Raw genomic sequence first — 5788 nt, forward strand, 5'->3', positions numbered from 1 at the left:
CACGTAAAATATTTAAGTCCAGTTCATCATAGGGGATTTAGACGTTCTAGTGAGTTATATGACAATTACATGGAAATGATCAGAAACTAACTGGTAATGTTTGGCAATAATGAGTAACTATTTGTATTTATAATGTGTAATTTATCAGAAGACTATGCGGCCCGACAAAGGTCTGCTCGTCAGGTGCGACGGCTGAGACCGGCAGCTGGCTATTTGGCTAAGGTAAGGTTATTATTATTATTATGATCCTATTTTCAGATCGAATAAGTGTATTTTTTTTTTACTAGGTTACTAATCGCTAGTACTTAATACTATAACAACCTCAATAGTGGATAGTATTACAGAACATTTACTAACTTAAGTAATATCCAAGAACTACAATTAATAATAATAATAATAATAATAATAATAATAACTTAGATTTATATAGCGCCTTTCAAGAGACCCAAGGATGCTTTACACAGTGAGGCAGACAAAACAAATAAAACAAGAACAGAAAATAATAATAGCAATAATTTCCGGGGATGAGAGAGTTAACTAGAGGCCATAGGCCTTGGTTAACAGGTGGGTTTTCAGGATTTTTTTTAAAGTGTCCAAAGATGGGGCATTGCAGATCTCTGCTGGGAGAGAGTTCCAGAGGGTGGGGGCTGCCATACTAAAGGCGGTAATGAAGGCATGGATGAGGGTCTCTGCCACGGAGTCAGAGAGTGAGGGCCGAATTCTGGAAATGTTTTTGAGGTGGTAGAAAGCGGATTTGGTGATGGATTTGATGTGTGACTGAAAAGAGAGGGTGGAGTCCAGAATGACACCCAGGTTGCGGACTTCTGGGGATGGGCAGATGGAGCAGCCGTCCACATTGAGAAGAAGATCTCCAACCTTCCGGAGCAGCGCCTTGGGAGCCACAACCATGAGCTCTGTTTGTTGCTGTTAAGCTTGAGTAGGTTAGATGACATCCATATTTTTATTTCATGCAGGCAGTTGACAAGAGACTGTGGGGGGAGCTGAGTGGATGGTTTAGTGCTGAGATACAGCTGTGTGTCATCAGCGTAGCAGTGGAAGTTTAGACCGTGGTGGCGGATGATCTGACCAAGGGGGAGCATGTAGATGGTAAGGAAGAGGGGTCCAAGCACAGAGCATTGAGGTACACCTTGGTTGACTGGGGCCGGGGTGGAACTGGAGTCACTCATGGTAACAAACTGTTTTCTGTTGGAGAGATATGACTGGAACCAGGAGAGAGCAGCACCAGTGAGGCCTAGGTAGTCGGATAAGCAGTTGAGGAGGATAGTGTGGGAGACTGTGTCGAAGGCTGCAGAGAGGTCCAGGAGGATAAGGATAAATACTGATGTGGCCGGAATCAGCAGCGATGAGGAGGTCATTGGTGATTTTGATGAGGGCGGTCTCCGTGCTGTGGAGTGCTCTGAAGCCCGATTGAAGGGGTTCATAGAGCTCATGGTTGGACATGTACTGATGGAGTTGAGAGAAAAGGAAGGTTGGAGATCGGCCGGTAGTTGTTGAGGTCATCCGGGTCCAGACCTGGCTTTTTGAGGATAGGGGAGACTGAGGTAATTTTGAAGCTGGAGGGTACCATGCCAGATTCCAAGGAGGAGTTGATAATGTCCACCATGATGGGGCAAAGGGTAGGTAAGCATGCCTTGACTAAGGCTGTGGGCATGGGGTCCAGAGAACAGGTGGAGGCCTTGGCCTTGCTGACCAACTTAGTAACTTGAGGAGCATCCACAGGGGAGAAGGAGGAGAGGCAGCGCTGAGGCAGGCATGAGGCGGAGGGAGCGACGCCCAGTGGCTGAGGTGTGTGTGGAGGGGGGCGGGCAGGTGCCAGAAGCTGCTGGTGGATAGAGTCCACTTTGAGCTGTTGTTGAGTAACTTGCGCCGGTGAATCACTAGCTAGCAGGGATAGGCTAACAGCTGGTTGGCGGAGGCTAACAGCAGGTCGACGGCTAACAGCTAACAACTGGTCGGCGGAGAAGGTGAGTACACAAACCAGAGGTGTACAACCTTCAAACTGTTAGCAGCACAGGACTGGAAAGTGTTGAGACAAGATAGAAGTGGTGGAGACAGTCAACACCTATTCCTACTTCCTACTTGCAGTGAAAAGCACAATTTTGCCTCGGATTGAGAAGCGGTGACATACACGCCAGCGTCCTCTCACATCCGGGAATCCAACTATCCAAATATTTAACATGCAATTCAAAGGACACATCATCAGCCAATACTAGGTTTACTTATCATAACCATTTCATTGCTTAGACTGCAATTTTTTTTGCCTGAATTGAATTTTAAATGTAGGACTTTCACTTGAGTTATACTGCAATTAATAGGATATTTCTACTTTCACTAAAAACATTTCAAGTACTTTTCTGCTATTAAATAATCAACAATTTTTATAATGATTTTTGTAATTTATTTGAACACAAACTTATAACCAATATAAAATAACTAAAATCTACATAACAAAACACAGTTACACTAATGCAACTATATACAATAACTACAATAACTAAACTATACACACAAATGTTATTCCCAACAGGATGAGAGGCTGACTGTCTGCCAGCTGAACAGGTCGGTGCCTGTCCTCCTTATCTTTTTTGAGGACGGTGACACTCGACCTGACTTTCGGCTGGGTCCCAGCTCCATTACATTACATTACATTACGTCATTTAGCAGACGCCTTTGTCCAAACTGACTTACAATAGTACATTTTGTCAGCAGTAGTGAAATCAACTGTGCATCACAGTCTTCATCAGCTAAACCTTTTAATAGGAATAAGTAGCATTTGTTGAATGTTTTATTTTTTTAAGTTTAAAGAACGGTAAGAAGATAGGTTAGTTCAAGAGGGGTCCAGGTGTAACCTGAAGAGATGTGTCTTTAGTCTCCGCCAAAAGATGGGCAGTGATTTGACCATTGTGACAGAAGCGGGGAGCTCGTTCTACCATTGTGGCGCCAAGGATGAGAAGAGTCGCGACCGGGATGAGCGACTTCTGAGCCCACGTTGCGATGGAGGGGCGAGGCGACCTGCAAGGGTGGAGGAGCGGAGGGAACGAGGCGAAGTACCAGTGTCTTGAATTTGATGCATGCAGAGATGGGAAGCCAGTGAAGCGACCGGAAGAGGGGAGTGATGTGAGAGAATTTTGGTTGGTTGAACACCAGACGGGCTGCAGCATTCTGAATGCGCTGTAAAGGTCTGATGGCAGAGGCAGGTAACCCGGCCAGAAGAACGTTGCAATAGTCCAGGCGGGAGATGACAAGTGCCTGGACCAGGAGTTGTGCTGCTTCCCTCGTAAGGAACGGGCGAATTTTGCGGATGTTGTAGAGGGAGAACCTACAGGAGCGGGTTGTCGCTGCAGTATAGGCAGAGCAGGACAGCTGGTTGTCCAGGATCACCCCTAGGTTCTTGGCAGTCTGAGAGGGTAACACAGTAGTGTTGTCAATGGAGATGGAGAGGTCTGTGAGAGGGCAATCTTTCCCTGGGAGAAAGAGTAGCTCCGTCTTTTCAAGATTGAGCTTGAGGTGGTGCACAGACATCCAAGCACTGATGTCTTTGAGACATGCAGAGATGCGTCCATCAATTTGTGTATTTGAGGGGGGGAAGGAGAGGTAGAGTTGAGTGTCATCAGCATAACAGTGATAGGAGAAGCCGTGAGAGAAGATCACATGGCCGAGGGATTTAGTATAGAGAGAGAATAGCATGGGAATGCTATATTCTGAGAATAGCATATCCCCTCCATGAGACCTGGTAAGAGCGGTTAGACAGATAGGATGCGAACCAGGAGTGGGCAGATCCAGTGATTCCCAGTTCAGATAGGATGGAAAGAAGGATTTGGTGGTCAACTGTATCAAAAGCAGCAGACAAGTCAAGGAGGGCAAGGACAGAAGAGAGGGATGAAGCCCTGGCAGTGTGCAGGACCTCTGTGACAGCAAGGAGTGCAGTCTCAGTAGAGTGAGAAGCCTTGAAACCGGATTGAAGAGGGTCAGGAGGTCATTCTGGGAGAGAGAGAGAAAGTTGGGTGGAAACTGCTCGCTCAAGGGTTTTGGATAGAAATGAGAGAAGAGATACAGGTCTGTAGTTCTGGATAGCAGCAGGATCAATAGAGGGTTTCTTAAGAAGAGGCTTGACTCTGGCAGTCTTTAGAGCAGCTGGAACAAGGCGTGAGGACAGAGAGGAATTGATAAGGGTAGTGAGGAAGGGAGTGATGTCGGTGGAGATGGTTTGGAGAAAAGTGGAAAGGATAGGATCAAGGGGGCAGGTGGTGGCTCAGTTAGACCTGAGAAGTGTAAGGACACCTTCTGGGGAGAGGGTAGAGAAGGAAGCAAGCCCAGGGACAAGGGGCAGAGAAGCTGGTTTGGAGTATTGTTAGTGGCTGGATGATGGAAGGAACAGTTGATGTCATCCACCTTCTTAGCAAAGTAGGTGACAAAATCATCAGCTGAGAGGGAAGAGGGAGGGGGAGAGGAGGGTGGGTTGAGGAGGGAGGAGAAGGTGGAAAACAGCTTACTGGGGTTGGAGGCAGAAGACTGGATTTCAGTAATGAAGAAGGAAGTCTTTGCTGTTGACACAGCAGAGGTGAAGTTGGAGAGGAGAAGGTGGTAGGCAGCGAGAGGGCGCTGTGATTTTCTCCATTTCCTCTCAGCTGCCCGAAGCTCTGTTCTATGAGTTTGCAGAGATTCAGACAGCCAAGGAGCAGGTGGAGAGGATTGAGCTGGTTTAGTGGTGAGTGGGCAGACAGAGTCAAGAGATGAGGAAAGAGAGGATAGAAGAGTAGTGGAGGCCTCCTCAGTGGACAGGAGAGAGAACTGCTCGGCTGAGGGAAGCGAGAAAAGGACAGCAGAAGAGAGCGAGGTAGGTGAGAGAGTTTTTAGGTTGCGTCAGGTGGTGATAGTGTGAGTGGATGCTTAGTGGGAGGTGGGGGGTGAGTCAGAGGAGATTGAGAGAGGGAGAGGTCAAAGGAAGGCCAGATTGCAATTTCTCCGGCTACCCAGAAGAATGAATGGAGTGCCATCCTTGGGAAAGAAGGAGAGGAGGACTTCCATCTCGTCATGGAAGTCACCAAACTGACCAGGGGGGCGGTAGATTACCACAATGTTGAGCTTGATTGGTAGAGATACAGAAAAAGCATGGAATTCAAAAGAGGATATTGAGAGCTGTGAAAGAGGAGTGACAGTGTAAGTCCACTTGGGTGAAATGCGGAGTCCGGTGCCTCCCCCATGCCCAGAGGCTCTGGGGGTGTGAGAGAAAGAATAAGCAGCAGAAAGGGCTGCTGGGATGGCACTATTTTCAGGTATGATCCAGGTCTCCATGAGGGCCAGAAAATGGAGGGATTGAGATAGAGCATGGGCTGAGATGGTCTCAGTTTTCTTAACTGCCGACTGGCAGTTCCAGAGTCCTCCAGCAATAGTAAGAGAAGGACTACTGGTGCAAATTGGGTAAATAAGATTACATGGGTTCCTACGCCTGAAAATAGTGCCATGTATACAGGGCCTATGAGCTGATGTTACAACAGGGATGGGAGAGAGACACATAGTGTAGCAGACAGGAAAGCAGTTTATAGGAAAGCAGTTAACTAGGTAAGAACAAGAACCCTAGCCAACCCTAGCCGTGTGTCCCTATTCTGTGGCCTACCCTCGATGGACTTCCGCAGATAGACTCCCTAGCTCCTTGACCAGAAGCGGCACCATGGGTGGGGTCCAACTGTGGAGGTGCTGGTTTTTCTGCTCTGGTTGGCGAGTGGGACCTCCTACCGGGTGGTGTCCAGGGCATTCGACATGCCAA

At 47.6% G+C, this 5788-nt stretch overlaps 1 pseudogene; it reads right to left on the reverse strand.

Moving 5' to 3' along the window:
• Positions 1–1447: 1447 nt before the first annotated feature.
• LOC139650744 (uncharacterized) lies at positions 1448–5538 on the reverse strand (annotated as a pseudogene).
• Positions 5539–5788: the final 250 nt, after the last annotated feature.

Source organism: Centroberyx affinis, unplaced genomic scaffold (assembly GCF_046629955.1).
Source record: "Centroberyx affinis isolate AG114_WGS23_722 - 3 ecotype Tasmania unplaced genomic scaffold, CSIRO-AGI_Caff_v1 ptg000113l_1, whole genome shotgun sequence".
Lineage (NCBI taxonomy): Eukaryota > Metazoa > Chordata > Actinopteri > Beryciformes > Berycidae > Centroberyx > Centroberyx affinis.